Here is a 27,725-nt window from a genome sequence, read left to right on the forward strand (position 1 = left end):
TGGAGGTTTTGGAGTTGTCTTGGGACAAAGTCCGTCCTGAGAAGGCAAGGCTGCGTTTCAACCCTGGGCCACAGTGCTGGACTTAACGAAGAAGCATGTGCTGGGTGGTGTCTAAGAAGCGGAGGCCCCCAGGGAGGAGAAGACGTGACTCCTGTCGGTTCCTCCCCCGCCTCCGTCCCAAGGCTGCTGTTTTTGGAACGCGGCGCCCCTCCCCCACTGGCTTCCTAAATTCTAGAGGAAGCGCCACCCCTGGCAGGTGCCGAGCCTGCCTGCCTGCCTCGGCATCCCGCACTGCCCTGAGCAGCAGGCGCCTTGCTCAGGCTTCTTTTTAAAGCGATTTTAAAAAGGAAACAGATGCTCCCCGTGAAGCCTGAATTTCTATCATCGGTTGTCATGACATGGGCTGACATGGGAGCAGCCCCGGCAACGGGGCTGACAGCTTGATGGGTTTAATTTTGGTGCAGATTTCTGCAAAGAGGCAGCTGCCAGGAATGCACCACCGGTGGCTGGGAAGGACAAGCAGGAACCAGGTCTAACAGTGCAGCCTGGGGTGACAGCAGCAGCCCCCCAGCACCAGCGCCCCCGATGGCAGATTGCGGGCTCTCAGGGGACTTACTCAGCATTCGCCCAGCTCGCCACTCCCGCTCTGGAGGGCGCCCCTCTTTGGTCTCTTTATGAGGAATAGAGGCAGACATCAGATACTGCCCTGACATGAAGAAGTTGGTCAAGGTGGCAGACGAACCTGCGATCCCTATTTGTTGTGGGTGCAAATCTCTCTGAAGTGGAGAGCAGTTCCCCTCCACTCTTAACCCCGGTGCAGGCGACAGAGGATTTAACCACAAGAGAAATAGAATGAAGCTAGAGTCCTTCTTTCACGCTCTGTGCGTCTGTTCCCCTGTATCTTCTCTCCCCATCTATGAGGTCTAACTTGGCAAGAGAGGGATCAGGCAACCTTCGCTGCCCTGTTCTACCCCTGGTTTCCTGTTTTGTTCCCTTCTGAGCCTTGGTAGACTAGGAAACTCACAAGCTAGCATCATTTGCTCCACCACCATTAACTGGTCCTGTGTTCTAGAAAGGGGTATGTGCAGAAGCCAGGAAGCTGAATTCCATATGCTTCCTGCTTTTCGGCATCTGAATATGTGGCAGTGAGGACTGACATGCAAAAAAGTCATCTTTGGAAATGCAGAGGCTGGACCAGCTTGCAATGTTATTGGTAGCCAATATCCCATATTTGTAACATTAGAAAGTCTGAACATACCAAGTGTTGTTGAGGATGTAAAGCAACCAGGTCTCTTATATGCATACTTGGAAAAAAATTTCATATTATTTAAAAAGGAAGATGCACATATACTGTGCCTGGGAAGTTTATGATTAAGTACATACTCAGGAGAAATTCATAGCAGTAATGTTGGAAATGTAAAACACTGGAAGGGATACAAATGTCCATTGGGTGAATAAAAACATTTTGGGGGGCGTCTGGGTGGCTCAGTCGGTTGAGTGTCCGACTTTGGCTCAGGCCATGATCTCACGGTTCGTGGGTTCAAGACCCTGCATCGGGCTCTCCTTTTTAGCAGGGAGCCTGCTTCGGATCCTCTGTTCCCCTCTCTCTCTGCCCCTTCCCCGCCCTCTCTCTGGTGTGCGTTCCCACGCGCTCTATCTCAAAAATAAACATTAAAAAAAATTTTGGAAGGTACTCTACTACTGACACACACACAATCGTGCATAAATATTACTAAAAATTTGTAGAATAAGAATAGCAAATCACAGAAGAATATGTTGAACGTGACCTGGTTTATACAAAGGTCAAAACCCAAACAGGATTAAACTACATCTGTAGTAAGCATATTTTAGCAAGGGGACGCTAACCGCCAAACACAGGCCAGAGCTTAATCTCTGGGGCTGGGTGGGCTTGGGAGGGGCACAGTTGTAAATGATACCGTGGACGGGCCTTTGCACAGGCGGGCTGTGTCTGGAATGTTCATGATATCCAAACATTGTGTTCTCTCATTAAAAAACAAGTTTTCCCGAGAAAAAGCTGAAATAAATTAAAAAACACTGTACACTTTGAGAATTTTTGACTGATTTTCCAAATGTGTTGTGGTTGTTCTAAGTTCTTTGCATTTCTCTGTGGATTTTAGCAAGGTTTAATTGCTTGAGGGTTTAATGTCAAACTTGCTCTTGTGTTGGCCTTCTAGGTACACTGATTAGTTAGTGAGAGAGCATCTGAGGCAGAGGGTGGGGATAGAAACAGGATTTCAGATGCTAAGGAGGGACTGGGACCTGTGGCAGCCTGATGCCATCGACTTTTGATCATCAGAGGAGAGTCAAATCCACTCCACCTTGGGCCGACATAACCAGGGATGTTTACTCATGGAATAATGGCAAGTTCCCCACGTGACCTGTGACCCGGGCCCCGCGTGGCACCCTTGTCCTGAACATTGTCCTAAACGTGTTCTCTGCTGGCCTCTTGGCGAATGTGGTGGTGACCATACACTGAGAAACAGAGCCAGCTAGGCGATCCCAACCTGTACCACCAGACTCCTGAGTACGTTCTTCACGGCCGTGTCTCATGTGAGAATGACAGGAAAAATGAAACGGGAAGCAATCTGCCCCCTGATGTGAGAGACCCCCGTGGATTTAACTCCTCCTTGCCTGAGCCAGAATCACGAGAAAGCTGGGTGAGGGTTAGGGGTTCCCCCTTTCCCGGAGATGCGCATACGCACACATATGTTTGTGCGTTGGGTGTCAGAGAGCTCAGGGAGGCAGATGTGGGGGACGTGTGTCATCCAAGATTCAAAACCCCCTCTTCCTTTGAGTCCTCTGGTTTCCTACCGGGGCAGTTTGCTTTGCGTGTCATCTTGGTGGGTGGGCCATTCTTGGTGACAGCCGCTTCCTGCTGCCTGCCTCCATGAAAGTTGACAGAGACCACATTCTTTCTCTGTTTTGTCACAGAGCCTGGGGACGAGCACATGACCGAAGCTTGGCCTGATGGACACTGGCTCCCGAGACATTGAATCTGGAGCAAATGAAGCCTGGATGATGGGAAGCATAGAGGTGAGAATCTGAGCCGTGTCAAAGGCTGGGGCAGGCCTGTCTGCTCATGCGTGGTGACATTTGCTGTCCCTTACACAGTGTTTGCCACACAGAGGATGCTTAGTAGTTGTTAAATGAATCAGTGCATGGGTATTAATACTGTTAGCAGATCCTCTCCTAAACAAAAACACTGCCTAGAATCACAGACTTGTCCAGCTGGAACAGAGCATGGTTTTTCTTTCTCGTCTAATCCCAACCCTTCATTTTGCTGATAAGTAAACAGAGAGGCTAGAAGTTCAAGGGCTGTGGCCACGTTTGCTCCTCCTACATGCCACTCCCCAGCGGCAGGCAGGGCTGGGTTCTAAATGTTCACAGTCCCCATCCGTTTTCCTTTCAGCCACTCTGTCTCCCAAGCCTTTAAAGGTATATTTAGATACTTATTTAACTGGATGGTACACAGACATAAGCATATTTATAGCAGAACCGTTGAAAATGGTGGCAGGGGCACCTGGGTGGCTCAGACAGTTAAACATCCAAATGTTGATTTTGGCTCAGGTCATGAACTCACAGTTTGTGAGATTGAACCCCCCGGGTGAGGCTCCACACTGTCAGTGTGGAGCCTGCTTGGATTTCTCTCTCATCCCCTCTTTCTGCCCCTCCCCCGCTCCCACCTGTGTGTGCACTTACTCTCTCTCAAAATAAATAAACTTTGTTCATTTATTTTTTTAATGTTTATTTATTTTTGAGAGAGAGAGAGAGAGAGAGAGAGAGAGAGAACAAGTGGAGGAGGGGTGGAGAAAGAGGGAGACACAGAATTCAAAGCAGGCTCCGGGCTCTGAGCTGTCAGAGCCCGACTCGGGGCTCGAACCCACGAATCTCGAGATCGTGACCAGAGCCGAAGTCGGACGCTTAACCGGCTGAGCCACCCAGCCAGGTGAATTCTGATGATTCCGAGGAGAATGTTTCAAGGTATTACCAATACGACTATGGCTGGTTAGTAGTCTAGGTGGGTTATACTTAGCATGGTTTTCAGGATCTCAAAGAATCTTTCCCTTTAAAAAAATTTTCAGACCAGAGTTTTCTTTAAGTTGACTCTCCTAAGTCACTTATGTGACCTCTTGGGAACTGGGCAACTCCTCAGCTCTTTTGGTGAACTTACTGGATTTGTGGGCCCAGGACGCTCTTTGGTCTTCCAGAATCTAGAATACCGTATCGCAGTTTTCTACAGATGTGTGTGCTGAATGCAAAGTCGCTTCAGTGACTCTAACCTGCATGAAAAGGGCTTTGTAGTTTGTTGTTAAACAGCCTCATGGCCAGTGTTCATATTTGTTACTGGGGACATGGGAGAGGTGCTTCAGAAATGGCCAAGACTATATTTACCTGAGGGTGTTGTCATCTGTCTTAAATAAACAAATTGTATTTTGTCACATCTCCATGAAATCTGTAGCAGGTTAAAAAAAAAAAAAAAAAAAAAAATATATATATATATATATATATATATATTTTAAATTTTGGTATTGATGAGGGAAAGTAAAAATCAGCTGTTAGAGACAGGCCTTGCAATCTGCATCCAGGTATCCTCAGTGTGAATATCCGGATTTGGAGCCTTCCGAAAAGCAGACCCTGAGATAAGGAGTTGGGTTCGAGTAGTTTGCTCGGGGGATGGAATGAGGGTGAGGGGAGAGGGAAAAGGGTGAGGGAAGAGGGTGAGGGGAGAGCGGAGAGAAGGAAAAGCCAATAAAAGGCATGGCCATGAGCAGATGGGTGCTGTGGGCAACATTAGATTTCTTTCTGCCGAGGATCCTTTCAGAGATGAATCACCTCAGGTTCATCCCACTGCAGGGAAGGAAAATGTGGTGTTACCCGCCAGCTCTTGTCTTTATGGCTTCCAGGTTGACACGGAAGTGTCCACTCCCTGGTAATTCTGTCTGCAAGTAAGCTCTGAAGCCGACCATACCATGTGCGTGGGGAGCCCACTCAGGGGATCCTATCCTAGCTCCTTAGAGAAAGTCGGATCTTTGTATACCACTTTGTGGTTCTCCTCTTCTTTAAGCATCACCATGACAACCACCACAAAGTAGAACACCCAAAGTTAGGAGTAATTTAAAATTTCAGGGAATGTGGACTATAGGACAGATTTGCATTTCTGTCTGATAGGAAGACTTTACAGGGAAAATACAACACTGTAAGTTGATTCTAGTTCTTTATTGTCCACACATGTGCTGTTGTCGTTGATCTTTCTCTTTCTGTCTCTCCCTCAACATCTTGCATCATCATTGTCAAAATCAGGAAAGTAATGTTGATGAGACTGATACGACCCAGCGATCTTATTTGGATCCCACCAGCTTTGCATGCACTCATTTGTGTATATTCAGCTCTGTGTATTTTGGTCACCGCTGCACTGAAGATACAGGACAGCTTCTTTGCAGGGATCCCTCCTGCTACCTTTTCTGGCTACAGCCACATCCTACCCCCCCGTCCACCTCCGATCCTGGCAACCATCAAGCCGTTGTCCATCTCGATAATTTTGTCATTTTAAGAATGTGGTATAAATGAAATCATGTAAGTGTAACCTTTTGAGAATTTTTTTCATGCAGCATAACTCCCTTGAGATCCATCCAAGTTGTGTCCATCGATGGTTTGTTGCTTTTTTATCGCAGAGGGGTATTTCACGGTTTTGATATATCCATGTTCTTCTTTAACTGTTCATCCACTGAAGGACCTTTCGGTTGGTTCCTGCTTGGGGATGTTGTGAATAAACCTGCTTTGAACCTCTGTGTACAGGTTTCGTGTGAACACAAGTTTCCATTTCTCTGGCATAAATGCCCACAAGTGCCATTGCGAGGCCGTACGATAAGTGCGGTTCACTCTTTTACAGAGTGGCTATGCCATTGTGCCTTTCCACCAGTGATGTATGAGTGACCCCGTTTCTCCACACCCCTGCCTGCATTTGGAGTTTGTTAGATCTATTTTGTCCTGGGTCAGGGGGTCAGGGAGACTGTCTTTGCTTTAGTTTGGGAACAGTGTTGGTGTTTGCCAGCTTTGTAGGAAGTTAGTCCCATTCTTGGGCCGCTTATGTGATACTTTTTATAATCCTTGCCCTTCTGTTGTCTGACTGCCTCTCTCTTAACCTTGAAAGAATAACATATGTAATAAGCTGTAATAGATTAAGATCTTTCAAATGACTAACTTCCCTCAGCTTAAAAAACTAAAAGGCCGATCCTCAGTCTACAGAGATAAATAAAAGGCCTCCCATGTAGCCTGAATCAACGATGGACAATGGAAGAGGGGAGAAAATGAAGAATGGAGAAACCAGAGGAACATGACCGAAGCAATCTATTGTCGCGAGATGTAATGAATGTTGGAACTGCGACATAGGCTGAATATCTTCAGTGCACACAGTGAGGAAGCAAAATGGGTCTGTAGCGATCCTGGGCTGCAAACTACTTGCAGGGTGATTTTGTGATCATACAGAGTTAACTGACTGGCTAGGAAAAAGGATGTAAATGTCCATCAGTCTCAATGTCACCTTAGAAATAAAGTCATAGTTTTGGAAATGATGTAGCTGATGCCCAGAGTAGTTGAACTGCTTGTCCAAAATCATACCAGTTGCTGTCTGCAGAGTCCAGAACCCCAGCCGGCACGGCCTCCTACCCAACCGTGCGGGGTGATGCATTTTTAGAAGGATCTGTGCCTTGACCTGTGTCTGGTATTTTCATGTCACATCAGTCATGCTCTGCTCTCTGTGGCACACCTCCTGCTATAGGCTAGAAGCTTCTAAGTTGTTTTCCACACCCATTACACTCTAGAGAATGGACACTGGAGGGTCGGTGAAGTATCTCTGCACAGAACAAAGAGTGACTTGTCTACAAACATTCTCTTGTCCTCAGATATTTTTGAAGGCTCGGAAGTAGAAAGAAGGGCTGATTGTTAAAAAAAAAAAAAAAAAAACAGATTAGCCAGAGCAGGTTTTAAAATAGCAAGACTTGAAATGATTCGATGTTAATTGAATATTGAGTATGGAAGAGGTAGAGAGTTAATTGGATGAGTGAGCTTGGGGTTTTGGATAATTTTTTCATGATGTGAAGGAAATTATTACAAAGTTGAATGCAGATCGCGGGGAGAAAGAGGCAGTATGATCTTTGGAAGCAGTTAAGTGAAAGCCATTTAGTTTGGTGGGAGAAATATAAGCCTGTTGTACTCTTGGGTTTTCCTCTAAAATTCTATTTTTAAAAAACAAGTTGTTTATTGGTATAGAAAGCTACATGTTACCTGAAGAAAATTTAGGACCAATGGAAAAGCAAAAAGAACAAAATAAGTGTCATCTATGATCTCATTGTAGATGGCCACCACTGACATCTACTTATATTCCTTTAGTCTTTTTCTATATCTATTACTTATGTATTTATGTGTATATATTATATGGTTATAAGTATAGGATCAAACTGTTTAGACACTTACCTCAAAACTTAATAGCTTCCCAATGTAATTTTAAATCACTGCTGAGTGTTCCATGGTATGTTTAGTTAATGTACCCGATATTATTTCTCTCTCTGATGGATGTTTTAGCTTCAGTTTGTGCTTATCCACAATGCTTTCCCTAGGTTAAGTTTGGAATTCCAATGTCAAATGGGATGGAAATTTTAGGAATTTGATTCCTGGTGTCAAATTGTCAACCTGGAAAAAATTGCATCAACTGTCATTCCCACCTGGTTTATGGGGTTCCCCACATTTTTTCCAAACACTGGGTTTCATTATTTCTTTTTTTTGAATGGCCGATTTGATCAATGAAAAATTGCGCATGTTTATATTTTTCACTTTTTCCGGTTAGGAGGGACATATTAAAAAAATAGTTGGGTGTCTGTGTTTGTAAATTGCCCGCTCATGTCCTTTGACTATTATTTTATTTATTTTTTTAAAGAAATGTTTTTATTTTTTTTTAATGTTTATTTATTTTTGAGAGAGAGACAGAGGGACAGAGAGAGAGAGTAGCGGAAAGAGAGGGAGACAGGATCCAAAGCAGGCTCTGTGCTGACAGCAGACAGCCCGATGCGGGGCTTGAACTCACAAACTGCAAGATAGTGACCTGGGCCGAAGTTGGACTCTTAACTGACAAGAGCCACACAGGCGCCCTCCTTTGACTATTATTTTTTCCACTGAGGTGCTTGCTCATCTTTTTCTCATTGATTTTTTTAACTCTATTAAAAAACGGAGTTTATTTCACACATAAGATTTTGTTTCTCCACTTGTCTGACCATCCTACTACTATGTTCTGCTGTAGCATTCCACACATATTTAAAACCAAGCAAAAGGTGGAGTTCTGCCTTTAAAAACTAAACAGACATTTTGGACAACGTATTGGCAATGCAAGCTGGACCACATTTATCAGACAGAGTAAGGAAAGTTTTCTCTCTGCATTATAAAAAGGACAGCCAGATATCAAGTGTTAACAGAAATAAAATGAGATGGAAAATTTTAACAAACCGTTTAAGCTTTTTTCCTAAAGAAACGTCCTCTACTGCCAGAGATCTTAAATAGCCTCTGGATCAGTCATCCAGAAGCAGTTCCTCATATAATTGATGAGCTTGGCTTTCACTTTAGAAAGAGAATCACCTTTTTCCATACTTGCTTGCATTTTTACTTTAATGTCTTCTACAGAACTAGGTCTGTTTGATGTGTTAGAAGTTTTTTTCTTAGTTTCTTTCTTTTTTTTTTTTTTTTTTTGAGAATTCTTGACCTTTTGATCTTGATGTTCACGGTTTTGAGTCTTTTCCATTCTGTTTTGATTTTTGTACATTTTTGGCTAGAGTATTTCATATCAATTTCTTCACTGGAGTGTTTTCTCCACTCTTCCTTTTTCTCCTCCTCCTCCTCCTCCTCCTCCTCCTCCACTTATCCTCCTCCTCCTCCTTCTACTTCTTCTTCTCTCCCTCCTTCTCCTCCTCCACCTGTACCTCCTCCTTCATCATGATCATCGTCACCTTCGATAGCAAGTTTGATTTTTTGTGTGGAACCTTGCCACCACTTCCAAGGGCTGATTGCTTTCCAGATACATTTAGGAATTTCGCTTCTCTTCTTTGTCTTCTGACTCTGCCTCTTCCTCCAGCACTAAGTGCTGCCCATTAATATGCATGAGCCCCGAACCACCCTTTAACCACCAGTCACAGGTGTTGTTATTTCAAAGCCTCCAAGGGAATTCATCGCTTGTACAGACATTTTCAAACTTGCTGTTATTTTCATTGGACTGCCCTCCTAATTCTTTGCCTTTGCACCAGCGCTTAAACTGTTCTTAGAGATGGGTGGTGCTCATTTTAATCATCATCCACGAAGGTGGATAAATAATACTGTCAGCCACAGTTGACAAAAGAAAAGAGTTCATGTCCAGCCCCATCAAGTCAGCCATGGGGTGGCGGCGTGCACTGAGGTGGGCGCTGTCTACTGCTCAAGAAAACAGTCATTGGTATGAGATCACACCAGGGTTCTTACTGAATTTTAACTACTTTGTGTACGTAAGCATACTTTGGTTGTTTTCTGTTATCAACATGTTTTCTTCATTAGCTGTTGGCTTTCAATTTTGTTGATGTACTACTTGTTTACGATAGTGACTTTTGTTGCTGTTTTGGGGGTTACTCTTTTGGGCTTTTTTTTCTTTCATTTGATTGCTTTTATTTTTCGGGCAGTCACAGCTGTTACTGTTGTGACCTCTGCCATTGGTATCATACTTAGAGATGCCTCCCCCATCCTTAGGTCATATAATACTTGTCCACCTTTTCTCCTAGTCCTTAATCACTTAATCTCAAATCTGCAATCTATTTTATTTTAAATCTGTGGTTTATTTCAATGAAAGGTCTTATCTCAGATACAGTTTCAAAATATCCCATTCTAATTTAACTTTGTAAAGCAGCCATTAGGATGGTTATTGACCAATACTGTTACTTTTCTATAGTGAATGCATTTGCATGCATTACATCTTTATCGCTAAATATCCTTATTCACATAACGGAGTACTAGCTCATTCTGTTTGCCGCATGACAGGCTGATAAGTTGAGGGGGTAGGAAAGTGCTGGGGTAGGAAAGTGACTTTATTTGGAAAGTCAGCAAACTGAGATGATGGACTGTGGTCGTAAAGAATCATCTCTCCTCAGCATGAACTTTGATGTTAGGAAAGGGGGGGAGTGGGAGGGAGCTGGGGTCAAGAGGTGACTGAGGTCTGTAGCCAGTCAGGCGCCCACAAGGGTGCAAGGCAGGTTTTGGAACTTTTCTGTCCTTGGTCAGTTGATCTTTGAGTATAGGAATCTGTTCATGCCATTTCTCTAAATCTTAAACATAACATTATTGTTTCTGTACATATTTATCTTCTCGGGTGATGTAGGTTTTGGGCAAAGAGTGGTTTTTGCAAATCTTAGCTGTCACCAAACTTCCTTCAATGATTAACATGCCTATGTGCAGGGCTAAGCAGAAGTTTCTAAGCTATAAGTCACAGCAGTAAGGATAATAGAAGCAATATGGAGTCAGACATGCTAAGTTTCTCCCCGTTACATCCACACCTGGGCCTAAGCCTCACTGTGAGCATCACCATTTAACTGCAAAAAAGTCAGGGTTGGCCTTGACCATCCTGGCCTGGAAGAAGTAAGAAGGCCATCGGTGTAATGCTGGCCGGCCCACTCGAATTTCTGTTTTTGGCTTCTCAGAGACTTAACGTTATGGTCATATTGTGCTTTCCTTGACGCCCATGAGAAAAACGTGTATATTTCAGCCATCGGCCAGAGTCTGTAGTTTGTGAGAGAAGTTCCCCCGAGGTATGAAGAAGAGGAAGGAGGAGACCCAGTGGTTCAGCCTCCATGTCCAGTATGCCCAACCGGACAGATTGCAGAGTCCCAGACACCTGTGCGTACACACAGTGCTTCTTCCGGGTTGCCCATCTCTGGATGCCACCAGCCGCAGCACAGATTGTTTCCCGCTTTAGAGTTAAACTTTCTCTTTCTTTTTCCTTTCTTTTGCAGAGCTCCCCCAACATGAGAACACCTTCCAGTTGTGGGCTCAGAGGACTCTTCTTATAGCACACAAATGCATGCAGCTATATCAGATTTCCAAATATACAAAAGAGGGCACATCTTGTTGTTCCTGGTTTTGAGGCTCCTAAGCTTAGGTCTCATTAAAAAAAAAAATGCTGGTTGTCAGTACACAGGGGCGTTTAGGCAGGTGAGGGGAAATGGGTGGGCAGAGAGAGGCATGAGGAATGATACCCGCGTAGGAAATGCTTCCACTCATGTTTTGTATTTGTGTTTTAAATTTTGGGAGTGACTCACAGGCACTTAGCAAAAGTAACTGATTAAATTAACCTTATCGGTAATGAGGTTGCCTGGCCTCTGTTTTGGCAAACAGCTCGCTGGCTGGTTGGTATTTAATTGGCTGCCTGGTGACTGGTGAAAACAATGTGGGTTGAGTCCCACTTAAAGCAAGTTCATAGTACATCAATCTTGCTGTAGTCTATCTGGACGTCATTAAAGTTAAGACATGGTATACTGAATTATTTGTTTCCTTTATTCATGCAAAACAGATGCTCAGGACTCATGTTTCTCAGACATGGTAGATCGGGATTGTGTGTGTTGCGTGAAGGGAATACCTTGCTTGTTATAGGATAAGGGTTGTAGCATTTGTCCTGCTGTGGCTGTATTTGGAAACCATAAATGATAGTCTTAGTACAATTTGATGTTCTTCAAATGCCTAGTTGAAGTTCAAGCGTTGTAAAATTAGATTCTTGAGTAGAAGCATGCAAAATCCTATGGACCGAATTGTGTCCCCCCAAAAAGCATACAATGAAGCCCCTAACCCCCATTGTCATTGTATTTGGAGACAGGGCTCTTAAGAGATAATTAAGGCTCAATGGGGTCTGAAGGTCAGGTACTAATCTGGTAGGTTTGGGGGCCTCATAAGAAGAGGGTGAAGAGGTCTCTTTGTCTCTGCATGCACCAACAGAGAAAAGGCCATATGAGAAGGTGGCTGAGTGAAAACCCAAGGAGAGAGCCCTCGGTAGACGCTATATACACTCCTTGGTCTTGGAATTCTAGCCTCCAAAACTGTAGAAAAATAAATTTATGTTGTTTCAGTCTCTCAGCCTATGATTTTTTTTAAATGGTCGTCCAAGCTGACTGAGACAGAAAGGAGATGGGGTATGAAATACGGCTCCGAGAGGGACCCACAGAACCTAGAGATCGAAATCAGTGAGCACTTCTCTGTGAGACTTGTAAAGTGACCCTTTACTGCTGTAACTTGGCAGACCTAGCACGGTCCAGTGAGAAAGGACCTGTCTGGAAACGGGAGACTGGGTTTACCTCTCTGCATCTCTCCAACCTTGCTCAGGGGCTCAGCTTCCTCACCTGCATAAAGAGGCGATTGGGTTAGTTCTTCTTTATGCCCATTCTAGCACTTTGAAAAGTACTAGTGGTGTTGTGTTTTAATTACTGGAGTGTTCCAGTGGACTTCAGATGCTTTGGAGTTCTCTTGTGAGCAGACTAGAATCTTTTTCCAAGAGGGTCATGCTAGCCAGCAGGAAGATACTGTTTGAGCTCTCAACCTCAAACTCAATGTTAGTTTTTGGGATGGGAAATGGCAAGGTCAGGAAAGATCCTCCTACCTCCACACCTCTGAATTAGGAGTCTTCTCAATCAATCCAGATGATCAAATAGTGAGATTTCTGGCCATCAGCATATGTGACTTGTGGCAGTTGGGTAATCAAAACACAATTCTGTCTGCACCTCCATTGTCACTTCACAATTTGTTCACAGGGTCTCTGCAATAATTAACATTGGTACTGTCCTTTCTCCAAAGTGGGAAGTTGAACACTTTGCAAAAGATAGCTAATGCCAATAAAATTTCTTGACAAACTGCAAACATTCTAATACATCACACACACACACACGCACACACACACATGCATACACACTCTCGTCACTGTAGGGTCAGGGACCCACACAGGTTTTTTTTTTTTTATCACCTTGTGGGAAAATGTGGGCACTTTTAATGCTATCCATGAGTCAGTGGTGGTGAGGATTTGGGGTTGCTTCCAGGGGCATTGGGTTTGTGTCCACATAGGCTGTAATGTTACAACCAGAGGAGTCACACTTTTCATTGGGATTGGGATCCTCAAATACAGATTTGCACATAAGATGTCCCAATCCCCTGCCCAAAGAAAGCCTCTAATACATCTCTCCCAGCCACGATGAAAGCTCTTGGAGGTCACATCATAAACAGCTGGTGCCTATGAGTAGAAACTGCAATTTACTTCTGGAGATAGTCTGAAGCCTTCTTTTTCTACAAGGTACCACTGAATAGGGTTAGGGAAGAAAATTGTACAAGCATTTGAGGAAATGTCGTATGAAAGAGGGAGGGAGCCAACAGAGAGGGTACCAAGTTTCAGAAAAGCTGCCCAGTGTTTACGGTGTGGCCCTTGGGAGAATCATCTTCCTTCATCGGAGGTGAATAAATGCATACTTCTATGGTGTCCTAATACAGTAAAGAGATGAGCTAAAGAGAATCGTAATAAGCTGAATAAGCAATTATTTTTTATCTAAAAAATCAAAATTCTTAGTCACCCTATTGTATTTATCATCCACTTGATTTTAATTACGGACAAATAAAATAATTTTAATTTGAAAAAATATAAATACAGTACATATAGTCTGGAATGAGAAGTCCAATTAAATTTGCTAGAGAAGACATAAGCTTTGCAATGTACACATGGCTTTCACATACATGATATTATTGATTCTTGGACAATTCTGTGTTGGGGTCCATCTTTATTTGCCAGTTGGGTTCCACCTACTATTTGCCAATGAAAAAAAATGTGAATCAGAGAGATTAAATGACCTGCCTGCATCACAAAGGTCATCTGTGGCAGATTAGAAGTTTAAATCCATGGCTTCTGACCCTTAAAATTTTGTTCTTACAAGGAATAGAATAAAATGGAGTTTGGTGGGCCTGGGGGGAAGAGGAGGGAAATGTTACATGCCATACCATTCATCCTGTTTTTCTCCACTCCTTTCTGACCACCCTGGTAAGGTCACTACATAAAGGTCTTGCCTAGATTCTAGGCACCTCCCAGGCACCTGTTTATTCTCTCCCGCAAAACACAACCTGTCTCCCCACCCCGTGCTTCCTTTGGTTGTGTCACATGAATTAGATGGGAAGTGAGAATCTACACATCTTGGTGATCCAATCACTGGGAGAACCATTAAGGAAGGAAGAGCACCCCCTTCTTGAGGAAAAACTTGACCTTTTCAAAACTGAGACCCTCCAGACCAATATAATTTCTCGTCATTCCTGTCAGTTTTTCCCCCTGTCTTCAATTTTCCCATTTACCGTTTTTAATGTTGCCTGGTGAGGGGGTTTCTGAACGGTGAGGGCAAGTTCCCATGCGGCCTCTTTTTTAGTCAGTGGTTTGAGACTCACACCCCCATGTTTAAGGAATCTTCAGGTGGATAGTTACTTGGGGGTAAAGGAGAAAGGCCTCTCCCACAGCTTATTTCTCCAATTAGAACATATTTGCAACAGAACCTGTGAATCTGGATTAGGTCTTAGGGCCACCAATATCATAGTGGGGCCTCGGCTGTCCAGAGCACGTGCCCACTCCACACCACAGCCCAACCTAGTCCATCCATGTGTCAGATGATGCAGAGCCTGACATAGATACCATTGGTGAGATGGCAAAATTTGGCAATTCGCCAAATGTTTGTGGCCCAGTAAAGCTCTGTATCTTTTTAGTATTATCTCAATCATCTTTTTTAGTTTCATTTTGATTAGATAATATAATATTACTCATCAATTATTTAGGAGATGGTTGACCAAATGGGCTATATGGCTTTATTCCATTCAATCCTTGTTCAACAAGTATTTATTGAGCACCTACTATGTGGTAGGCATCATATTTGGCATGGAGAATGCAATCAAAGGTAAAGCTGAAAATCAGAGACCCTGTTCTCAAGTAAACAACTTATCCCACAAAGGATGCATAATTACAACTGGAGAGTCTGCAAAAGGGAAGATGGTCTGTGGCCATGTTAAACAGAGGATCTTTGGTTAACTCCTGAGCTGGGCCAGAGAAGAATTCTCTGAGGTTGAAGAGCCAGGACTGTGTTCTGAATGAACAAAAAGAACTTTCCAGAAGTCAAATAGCAAAGGGTAGGGGCAAAAGAAGTTTTCCATCCAGAGGAAAGAGTCTGTGCAAAGACCTTTTAGAGAGAGGGAGTAGGAAGCTTCTTAGAAATGAAGGTCAGGAAGCTGAAACTCAGAGGAGAGCTGGCACAAGCTGGGGCTGGAGAGATGGGCTGGGGATAAACCCCAAAGGGCCTTTTAGGCCATGTTAAATATTTATATCATGATCACAGGACATATGGAGAACCATTGAAGGCTTTTAAGCAGGCATATGTGTATGTGAGTGTGTGTGTGTGTATGTGTGTGTGTGTGAGAGAGAGAGAGAGAGTGTGTGTGTGTATGTGAGTTTGTGTGTGAATGATTAGATTTGTGTTTTGAAAAGGAAACTGGATACAGTGAGGCCTTCACATGGACAAAATGATAAGCAAGGAGGCTGTTTTGATGAGATACAGTGGTATCTGGCACTAACAGTTAAGATGGTGACTTAAAGCAGGACGTTCAGACAGTGATGGATTGGATGCGGCCATGAAGGAGGGAACAGTGTCAAGGATAATGCCCAGAGTTTTGGTCTATAGGCTCGAAAGGATGGCAGTGTCATTTACTGTGATAGAGACACTGGAAGAAGGGGCAGGTGAGAGGGGGTTTGATGAGGTCAGTCTCTGTCTTTATATTAATGATTGGCTGCATAGAATAGAAAGCCCTCCTGGAATAGCTGAAACAGCTAGGGATGTGTGTGAGTCACAGGACAGGGAGGCCCAAGGCTGTGCAGTCTAAGTCTTGTAAAGCAGCTCAACAATTCAGGGATGGTAAGGCTCTTTTCAGCTTTCTGGTCTACCTACCTTGTTGGGTAGTCCTTTACCCTTTTGCTTATTTCTTCATGGGTTCCAGATGGCTGCTGTGACCCTGCCCTCATACCTGCATTCCAAGTAGAAAGTTGCATGGAGGGCTACAAAATGAAGGGGCTTATTCCAACAAAGATTTTTCTTGTTTATTTGGGGAGGAATCTCTACCCAGGAACTTGGCTTACATCATATTGGCCTGAATTAAGTTTTGTGGCCACTTCTAGCTAAATGGAGTTTTGAAAATCCAGTATTTTAGCTTTCTGGCCTTTACAGGTAGAGGAAGGCCAAGGATTGGGGCCATGTGAATAGCTTTTAGGACTAGCATATGTCTACCATAGTTATGGTAGTGATGTGTCTTCCGAGTAGAGATTTCAAAGAGAGGGTTAGACATACTGGCTCAGAGCTATTCTTCTCCTCTTTTACCTCCTGAGGGAAAAAAGCTGATTTGGTGACAATCTTAAAATATGGCAATTAAGACATATATCCCAAATTTTTCCATCTACTCAAAACAAAAGGAAAGCAGAAAAGCTCTGGACAAGAAATTTATCAGCCAAAAAGATGATTTCTTAATATTAGCTACAAGATTACTATAGATGGGTGAGTAAAAGGCCTTTAAAATAAGGATTCCCAAATTCTGTGTAGACATCCTTAAAAATGGCAGGGAAGGGGCGCCTGGGTGGCTCAGTCGGTTGAGCGTCCGATTTCAGCTCAGGTCATGATCTCGCAGCTTGTGAGTTCGAGCCCCACATCGGGCTCCGTGCTGACAGCTCAGAGCCTGGAGCCTGTTTCAGATTCTGTGTCTCCCTCTCTCTCTGTCCCAACCCACTCGCATTCTGTCTCTGTCTCTCTCAAAAATAAATAAACATTAAAAAAAATTTAAAAATAATTGGCAGGGAATGGGCTTCCTGATCTTGCATTGGCCAGACAGTCTCTTTGATGGTGCATGAATTCATAGCATTAGCTCTTGATAATGTGGTCACTCTGGACCACCCCACAAATTTTAACACAGCAATTATAAGGATGGTAATAACCTTCTTGCTTCACGGAGCAAATCACATTCTTCCCCATCCACTCTTTCCTCGAGAGGAAATGATGAGGGTCAGGGTAGTGCCATTATATAGGGGATTGTCCTGAAGGGATGACAACTGAGCAGAGACTGAAGGAAACGAGGGATGGTGCCATGAGGACCTGTGGGAACAGCAATTCAGGCAGAGGCAGAAGCAGGCCTAAGCCCCCAAGCTGTGGTGAGTAGGTTGACCCTGCATAGAAAGGGGAGTATCCTGGGAGAGAAATGGAATATTAACATTAGACTGTTTCATTTTAAAAGTTTCAAGTGAACTATGGTACACAGGAAAAGTGTAATATGGGACTTTCTCTTTCCATTGCCACATTTGAGACTTCTTGCCTCTTCATTAAGCTGGCTCCTAGAATTGCATCTGTATCAATCAGGACAATATGGGTGTATAGGTAACAGAAGTCTTAACCAGCATTTATCTTACATAAATGAAGTGTGGAGATAGGTGGTTCTGAGGTTGGTTTAGCAACTTGAGAACATTTTTCTCATGGGTATAAGATGACCACAATTACTCTAAGTATCACCCAATGGTGCTTCAAACAGGAAGGAACATGAAGACAAAAGAGAGAGAGAGAGAGACAGAGAGAGAGAGAGAGAGACGGAGCCTTTTACTTTTCCAGCTCTGTTTATAGAAGGGAAAAGAACTCAGCACATTCCTGCATGTGTCTCATGAGCTGGCACTCCGTCAACTATCCTCACCTAAAGATTATCAGCAAATGAGAATGGGATGTTCATGCTTGATCTGCACTGAGCTCAGCTCATCCTCAGGGGCCTAGAAAGTGGCTTAGCTGCCAAACCAAACTGGTTTCTATTGACTATGGAGGGAGGAACAGTTGCTGTCAAGTAGGTGACCAGCAGTGTCTCTCCCCCCGGCGTATCCATGAATCCCCTCAAGTTTGATCATAGAAGAGATGTCTATTTTCCTCTCTTTATGCTGTCACTGATGCATTTCCTGACCACATCTAAAGGATGGACTCACTTTGTCCTAATATGGGTTCTTTTCAGAAGCTGACCCCAGGCAAAACATTCAAGTGCAAAAGAGTCTCTTTGGGAACATTGGCAGGGACGTGGAAATTGATCCAGGGATGATGGGAAGGCAGTTAATAAAGGATGAATTAGTAAACCAGTCATCAACGTGAGCAACTGGAACATAATATTGGGAGGGAAAGTCTGGGAAATAGTAGAAAACACAAGGCTCAGAATTATCCCACTAGAGAGACGAACGAGCTGAGGGATTTACCCTCCAGCAGCCATTGGTCATTGGTTGAGGGCTACTTCTGAGATGTGCTAATTCCCCAGCACCCCCGGCCTGCACGCATGAACTGAGTGGTCTTCTGTGGCTCTGGGAAAACTCTCAAGTCCAAAGAGGCAGGTAATTGCTGGTGGGGGTCATCCAAAACACAAAGAGAAGGGACATGGAAGGGGCACTGGTAGCCTTTGCCAGACATCCTACATTAAATGTTCAGTAGCCACTTCCTTGATAAGCACCAAAATATCTGGTGCAATACTTCTGACTTAGATCTGTAACTTTATCAGCTTCACCAGAAATTGTATGCTCCTCAAAAAATCAGGGTGGGGCAGACTTACAAGATTTTATTGACACAGCATCCTGCACAGTACTATGTAGAACCACTCTCCCACGTGTATGTTGATGGTATCATATTGAGGATATGAATGGCTTCATCCATGCCACAACGTTTTGGCCAGTAGTTACCATCATGACTGGTATAGGTATTGGTACAGTTTTTTTGCAGTCTAACAGTCGGGCAAATGGCGAAGCCCTCAAGGAGCACAGCTTGTGCACCACAGGGTGGACCAAAGAAATGGAGGAAGTGTGGATTGGGTGGATGCCTATTATTTTGATTAGAGTAGTCAGCCCAATGAAAAAATTCAGTACTCCAAATTATAGAAATGTAATCACATTTAAGGCCTAGAGATTTCCTTCTGTCTCCTTTGAATCCAAGTGAAAAGAGGCATGACAATTTTTTAAAGTCTTTCTATGGAGCATAAGCTGTTTTTATAAATGTGGAATAATTCATTGAGGATATGAGTTATGTGGAAGGGGCATCCTGAGAAAACCTTGCTTTTGATGTAATCTAGTCAAATGGATGATTTTCTTCCTCCTGCTCCCCATTACCTCCCCTTGTTCATTTTTGCCAAAGTGAGTTTCCATATGTTTCATCTAAATGACTCACATTCAGAGAAATCATTCAAATTATCTGTGGGCACAGATACTTTTCTTTCATTTGTGGCTTGACGGTGGGTGGTTATAAGGAGTGGAAACGATGGTGGGCTCTTCTCCAAACCCCAAATCCTTTGGCTTGCTCTGATTCCCTGGGCTCTCTGCGTCTCCAACTTTATTCTATACCAGAGGGAAATAGCCATTGTAAATTACAAAGATTATTCAATTTCAGTCCACTTTAAGTGCCCTTAAAGGGAGACTGCACTCATGACTTCTCAGGGGATAGGCAATGCATCTTACCATGGATAAAGTGCTGGTTGAGAGGTTTTAAATCACATTTGTAGCTTGGGAGACTAATATTGGAGGCAGTTTTCTTCCTAAAAAGTAATGGCATCTATGTTACTGACTGTAGAGAGCACAAAGGAGTTGGAGGGAGACCAGAGATAACTTGTTTAAATGATGATGGAATCATTCAAAGGGTGTCTTTCAAGGGGCATAAACACCTTCCCAGGTTAATAAAGACTCTCATTGCATTTCACACTTTGAGCCTGAGGGACGCAATTGTTCTCTGGGTCTACCTATGCTAACTTGTACGGGTCAGTCTGAGATATATGCACATCTGAATTCACATGAGGCAATGCATTTGATCTATGCTTGTAAAAGAGATCCTCTTTGTTAATTGAGTTAAATGCTGGGGTTTTGGTTGTTGTTGTTTTTTTTTTTACCCTTCTAATCAAAGGTCATCTTTATGAGTGAACCTTTATAGAGCACTCCCATCTGAATGGTCTAGATATGGAAGGTTTATTCTTGCCCCACCCCTACCACTGTTTTGTTAATGTTTTCAAATGAATGGGTACACTGTCAAGTGTTTTGTGGATTTCATTGCTATTTTTGTTCAGTAATCTCTATGGTCATTTGGAAAAGACTCAGTTCAATTCCACATACCCTGCTGAGCACCGACTTTGAGCCTGACTCTGGAATACTAAGCTGGCCAGCCTGTCTGGAATTCTGCAGAACTGCTAGGCTCTCATATAGACCACCCACAGCTTCTTCCCACTGATATTTGGCTCTGTCCCAAGAGACAGAGAGAAGGGACAGGGAAGGAAGGAAGGAAGGAAAGAAGGAAGGAAGGAAGGAAGGAAGGGAGGGAGGAGAATCAGGGCTCTAAAAATTCCAGATCATTCTGAGCAGAAATCATGTCTGTAATAGGAATGTAGTTGAGGTACAGGCAAACGTCTTGTCTTTTCCTATTGCATCCGTGAACATCCCTCTGTTGGACATATTCCACATTGTGGGCAGTGTGATACACCCAGACTCCTTCAACTTCAGCTCTTTAAATGTTTCTAAAAGTGGTGAATCTGAAGTCCTCTATGTAGATGAGGCGGCTCCTGTCCAACTCTGGCTGTTCCTTTCTGCTTCAACAACCACGCTGGCTTGGGTGGAAATCTGTGTCTCACTCTCCCTTCCTTCTCATTCACTTCCCTGGCCGGCTGGTTAGGATTCCTACAGCAAGCACCCAGCTACCCTTGTTGGGTTGATTCACTTTATGGGCCCCGGTGTGTAGAAGCTGATGTGTGGCCTGGATGGACAACAGAGGTGGGAAGTAAGTTGGGATCATTGTATTTCCCTAGATGGTCATTATTATTTTGTAATGTATTTATTATTTAGACCTTACCTACTGCCAAAGTATCTTTGAGGCGACTTACAATAAAAGAAAGAAAAGTAATTAGGCTCTTACACCACAGATAAAAAAATGGAAACTTATATAATATATGAAACGATAAACGTCGGCTAATAATAGCTATTATTATCATAGCACTAATTTTAGTAGTGGGTTCCTAGGCAGTTGAAATATGAAATGTAGTGAAGGACTAAACTTTAATTATCTGATGATAAAAGGATACATACTAATTCACCAGGAGGTGAGTTTTCTCCTTCAAGCCCTAACTCTTAATTGAGATTTATTACACGGATCGTGGTATACAAACAGGCAAGGACTGAGGAATGCTTTACTCTCTCTCTCTCTTTTTTATTGAAGTATAATTCACATACAGGGTTATATGGGAACACTTGTAATGGTGATACTTTTTAAGTTGTAGAAATATTTGTTTTAAATTTTTTTAATGTTTATTTATTTTTGAGAGACAGAGAGAGACAGCATGAGTGGGAGAGGGGCAGAGAGAGAGAGGGAGACGCAGAATCTGAAGCAGGCTCCAGGCTCTGAGCCATCAGCACAGAGCCTGACATGGGGCTCAAACTCACGAGCTGTGAGATCACGACCTGCACCAAAGTCGGATGAGGGCTCAACTGACTGAGCCACCCAGGTGCCCCTAAGTTATAGAAATATTCTTAATGTGTCTGTTTCACATAAAATGAAAAAAGGTGATTTGTTCATACAGGAGAATGAGGATACTTTTTAAGCTTTTCAGTTTTCCTTCATCTGAGGTGCATCTCATTCATTCCAGAAACCTGGACATGAGCCCTTTGGCAGGAAGCATGACCATTGGCCCACTTTGTCTTGTGCCAAGGTGATTTATATCCCAGGCTCTTAAAGGTTCACCATGTGCTTTCCCTGCAAGGGTATCTTGCCCTCGTTACCTAGTTGGTGACATGGTGTAGTCCTTCTTTGGGAATTCTTTTTTTTTCCCCCAAAGGAAGTTTACCTTTCTTTTTTCTCCCCTCCCCCCCCCCCCCCCCCCCGGCTTTTAGAGCTAGAGCTAACATTGTGTAAATTCAGGGTGTACAATGTGATGATTTAATGAACTTAAGTATTGTGAAACGATTACCACAATAAGGTTAGTTAACATCTCCATTGCCTTATGTAATTACCTTTTTTTTTTTTTGATGGGGTGGTGAAATTATTTAAGATCTACTCTCTCAGCAACTTTCAAGCACATAAGACAGTCTTGTTAAGTAGAGTTAGTGTACTGAACTTATTTATCTTCTAACTGGAAGTTTGTACCCTGTGACTGACATCTCCTCTCTCTCGCTCCCCAGCCGTTGGCAGCCGCCCACTCTACTCTCGGTTTCTGTGAGTTTGGCATTTTTAGATTCCACATATAAGTGAGATCATACAGTATTTTTCTCTCTCTGTCTGACTTACCTCACCCAGCATACTGCCCTCGAGTCCATCCATGTTGTTGCAATTGGCAAGAGTTCCTTCCTTTTTAGGGCTGAATGATATTTCTTCGGGTACGTATACCACATTTTCTTTATCCATTCATCTGTTGATGGACACTTAGGTTGTTTCTATGTCTTGGCTACTGGGAACAACTCTGCAATGAGCAAAGCAGTGCGCATATACCTTTGAAGTAGTTATTTCAATTAGGGATTCTTAAAATTCTTTTTAAGATTTACTTATTTTGAGATAGAGACAGCAAGTGGGAGAGAGGCAGAGAGAGGACCCTAAGCAGGCTACACATTGCCAAGGCGAGCCCAACGCGGGGCTCGAACTTACAAACCAACTGTGAGATCATGATCTGAGCTGAAGTCAGATGCTTAACCAACTGAGCCACCCAGGAGCCCCTAGAGATTCTTGAAATTGGCTCTCTTGGCTCACCCTCGGAGGTCTCTGGGATAAGAATTGGTGATCCCTTTCGTGGTTATGTCTGTCCCTAAACTCTCTGATTATTACACGGGAAAACTTCAGGCCTGCTTAACATCTTTTGCATTCTGGGAAGAGCACGGTATGCTGTCACCTGAGAGATGCACAGGCCCGGTGCTCCATTCGATTGGGAGATTAGAGCCAAGCTTTTAGACAGAACCTCGGAACTAGGTATCACTTCATTTCAGCAGTCACTGCCACAACTAATTTGGGCAATTTTTGGTATTTGGCCAAAAATGTTCTTCATCATGAATATTTAGAGTATTTAATTTCTAAAATTCTGCCCGGCGCAGTGACATCACAAATGAGTAATACTGTATGTCCCGACTTCAAAGGCTGACAAATAGTTTCATGAAAGCAGCAAATTGAGTCTGGGTCGGAGCCATTTATGCGGCAGAGAACCCAGCTATCACGTGTCAAATCTCGTTTAAGAACAGAAGGGCACTAAAGCGATAGAACATTTTACCTGGAGAGGTGATACTGTCCCAGTCAGCAGAGAACGCAAGAAGGAAATGATGTCAGGGATAAAAACACATGAAAAACGTTTAATAACCACTCAGAACATATGGAAATTAATGATATTCAGAGCTTGCAGAATAGCAAGATTTTTTCAGCTTAAAATAATCTTCCTGCTGATGCGCAGTTACTGGAGGGTTCCCAAAATGCCACAGAGAAAATTAGATTCAAGCAAGAAAAAAAAAAAGCAGATCTCTGAGAATCAGAGAACAGGGTAGAAATGAAGTAGAAGGTATTCGTGACAAATCGAAGAGTCCGTGATGGGGAAAGAGCACCAGACTGGGGCTCTGTTCCTGCCCCAGTTTTCTCCTTAGCCATCCTCACTGGTCTTAGACAAGATTCTTGCCCTTTCTTTCTTTGTGAGGGGGGTTTTATTTTATTATGTTTTAAGATACTTGACATCCTAAAAATTGTCCAGTTTAGACCCAGTGGGCACAATGACTTCTGTCGGAAGAATCCGTACTGAAGTGGTTAGAGTTCCACACAGACCACATGAGCTTTAGAAAATCTAGTAAGAATTCACAGCAGGAGGCATGGCTTAACTTCCAGCTACCACTCTCCCGCGCTGCCTCAACAACAGAGCATCTCATGGGGGAAAAACTGGACGAAGCAAAAGGCCAGCTGACCGACCGGAAGCCTATATTTAACCACAGTACTCATTCATTCTCACCTATTTCTGCTTGAAATGGGGGTTAAATTGAGTACAAGGGTTTAGTGAAACCCCAAATCCCAGGAGGGAGATTTCTCCAGTGACTGGAGAGTTTTCCAGCTTATTTAAAAAAAAAAAAAAAAGAAAGATGTCCTCGAGGTCTGGGTGAATGCACTCAACAGTGACATATCTGATTCTCTCACACGCATTTGCTATAATTGAATCAGAGCTTCAAAATCCTTGAACTCTTGTCTTCCATTTAACCCCAAGACCTTACTGGCGAGCAGGATGCCTTCTAGAGAGCGGACAAAACCAGAAAGCTTTTAGCTGACTCTGGATTCCAGAATGACAGACCTTCAAAGAAGTCTGAGACCTACAAAAATCCCAGGGGTGTTGGAAGGTCACCAGTCGATTTTTGAATTATTAACACCCATTTAACAATTAAAGAAAGCCATATTGATAGGCTATCAAGGCAATTAATTATTTAGTTGTACAAAGTAAAGAATGGAAAAAAAGATGAAGTATAATGGGTATGAATCTTAGGCTCCAAAGGCATGGGCAAAATAAATGCCTGTCATAAATCTTGACTTATTTGAAGTCATATCACACCTGACTCCAAGCCCTCATTCCACTGGTCTCATACAAAATTCAATCTCAGGGGTTATTATTCTTTTCCCACCCTTTTCCAGGACCATGCAAATGTCCTTATGGAGAAAAAGCCGGTCTTACATGAAACTGATGCTCCAATGTCTCTCTGATGCTTGGAGTCTAAGCCTATGCACGTGTGTCTGGCTTCCAGGGTTCTTGCTAGCTCTGAGGTATGCTTGGGACAGGAAAAGTTTTCCTAAGGGTTTCTGAGGTAGACCCCTCCCCTCAATTGCCTCTTAATGAACTTAAGGAAGCCAGCTGTGGGTGGAAACCCAGCGGCCGTCCACCACACTGGCCAACTCAGGGCCACCTCATTTCTTCTTTCTGCCTTTCTTTTCCTGCAAAAGCAAAACTTGTCTCCAGTTGCCTTTGGAATGCCTGAGACCATTCCCTCTGAACTGCCTACCTCAATCTCATCAAGGACTCAGGTTTTCATAAAAGAATGAAAGAGCTGTCTTCCAGAAGCTTCCTTCATTTCTCCTGCCCATCTATATAAATTTCACTCCATTCTGGAAGCACAAAAGCCCAGCTACCTGCATGGAAGTGGAGGCAGGAGACGGATGTGAATGAAAACATACACCGCCCCCCCCCCCCCCCCCCCGTAAATGCTTGGGTTCCTTTAGCTCAGATGTCCAGGGTTCTTTTCTAATTAAATGGAACACAAAGCTGGCTGGGTAGGTGAAATTTCCCCAGTCTTTTCAAGGTCTGAGTATGAGATCCCATGTGGAAGGCAGCATTTTTGCCTTTTGGGATGAAGAGCAATTAAAATTCATATGTACAATGTAATAATGAGAAGGAAGACTCTGGTTTCAACTCCTCTTTGGAAGGAGGACTTTTCATGAGAGAGTTTGTAAATAGCACCCAGGACGAATTGCTGCAGAATGCTGGGAGTGCCATGGTGGCCATTTGGGAGGCGACCAAGGGCTCCCTGGCTATTGCATAACCAAAGGGCAGGAGGAAAGGATCTGATGCCCATGTCGTTACGACAGTTGAGGTACTAGGAAAACTGCTAAACTCCATCCCCAAGCTGGGAATGACCTTTCTTTTCATCCTTCTAAATTCCCTCTGACTTTGAAGGTAGGTTTTTGCTGTTGTTGTTGTTTTGTTTTATTTTTGAGCCCTTACCAAAATAGCAATGAAATATTTCTTGCACTTCTTTAAGGTTTGCCTTCCTTGCTGGTTCCATGAGGGCAATGGCCAATACTTGATTTGTTCATCTCCATATTTCTGGCATCTAGCACAGAACCTGATGCATAATAGGTGCTCAATAAATAGCTGGGTTGAATGAGGGATCCAGGTAGAGTGCATTTTTTATTCTGAAGACGTGTCCCCAGCCACATAACCCAGAGAGCACCCTCTTTCTTCCTTTGAGTACCCAGAGCACTAATTATGTGTACCACACAGTTGTCACAGCATAAAATGCTTGTATCGCTCACTTACCCAGCACGGGGACTCTGCAAGCCTCCACGGGCAGTTTGTAAGGTTCTAGGGAGTAGAGATGATAACTCATGCTCCTCTTGATTCTCTCTGGTAGTAGCACTGAGCTTTGATCTTAGTGCAAACCTGGTATTTAGTATTTAGTATTTATTGAGAATTGTTTTGTTAAGAAATAAATGTTTGATACTCAGCCTTTTCCTGTAAATGATGCTGTTTATGTAATGGAAATCTTTTTGCTGGAAACTAGTGATAGACTGTGCTACAAAATAATGCATGCGTTTCTGGGAAAAGTGCTTTTTGTAAAACTGCATTAAACATAACCGGGTTTATGAAGAAATTAAGATTAGGGGTCGGCCACTCAAAACCCGTGCAGACCCTAAGCACAGACCTTATGAAAATAAGAATTGCCACCTTGAGAGAGAACTTAGAAGGGGGTGGTGGTGGCTGGAGAAGGCTTTAGGAAATACTAAAATGTGCAAAACCAATAGAGGGCAGAAGCCAGCCTTGGGGCATGGAGATAGAAAAGAGACCTGTGTGTACCTGCCACCAGCAAAGAGAGCTAAAGGCTGGTGGTGGGTGTGGGGGAATCCTTACAGCAGGAACTTATTTTAAATTTTCTTAAAATTGAGCTAAAAGAGCTCCAGTTTATGCGGCAGCCAAACCTAGCACTTTTCACTTGCTGATGGAGGTTCTTTCTTTTATGTTTATTTATTTTTGAGAGAGAGAGAGAGAGAGAGAGAGAGAGAGAGAGAGAGAGCAGGTGCACAGGTGGGGGAGGGGGAGAGACAGAGAGAGAGGAAGACACAGGATCTGAAGCAGGGAGAGAGCTCAATGCAGGGCTGAACTCATTGGCTGCGACATCATGACCTGAGCCAAAACCAATGCTTAACCAACTGAGCCACCCAGGTGCCCCCGGAACTTCTTTCTGTTTGGTCCCCCTTGCCTAAGTAAATTCATCAATGAGCCACCAGAATTTGCTCACTACACAGATACCATTCCCTCATTTGACACCCACGTGTGAGCTCCATGTCACATGTGTGGTAGCAGGATAGACTGTACTTGCCTCTGGACTGTACAGAATCTGCTCATCTTACAATGTTCTAGAATGTAGTTCCACAGAATTATTGGTTTAAATGTTTTATTTTCACACTCTGTATTAAAAACAGAAACAATGACAATAGCAACAATAACCATACCTTTCATACCTACAGCCACTGTGAGAAGCCTTTCATGGCCCAGAATGTGGTCCATCTTGGCGAATGTTCCATGTGAGCTTGAGAAGAATGCGTGCGTTCTGCTGTTGCTGGATGACGTAGTCAGTGGATGTCCATTATGTCCAGGTGACTGATGGCATTGTTGAGTTCGACAGTGTCCTTCCTGATTTTCTGCTCCTTGGATCTTTCTTCTTCTTCTTCTTCTTCTTCTTCTTCTTCTTCTTCTTCTTCTTCTTCTTCTTCTTCTTCTTTTTTAACGTTTATTCATTATTGAGAGACAGAGAGAGACAGAGCATGAGCATGGGAGGGGCAGGGAGAGGGGGAGACATAGAATCCGAAGCAGACTCCAGGCTCTGAGCTGTCAGTGCAGAG

The 27,725-nt window shown here is 43.4% G+C and overlaps 1 pseudogene; it reads right to left on the bottom strand.

The window, feature by feature from the left end:
* Positions 1-8,548: 8,548 nt before the first annotated feature.
* On the bottom strand, positions 8,549-22,421 carry LOC131490774 (nucleophosmin-like; annotated as a pseudogene).
* Between the last annotated feature and the right edge of the window lie 5,304 nt (positions 22,422-27,725).

This window comes from Neofelis nebulosa, chromosome 12, assembly GCF_028018385.1.
Source record: "Neofelis nebulosa isolate mNeoNeb1 chromosome 12, mNeoNeb1.pri, whole genome shotgun sequence".
NCBI lineage: Eukaryota > Metazoa > Chordata > Mammalia > Carnivora > Felidae > Neofelis > Neofelis nebulosa.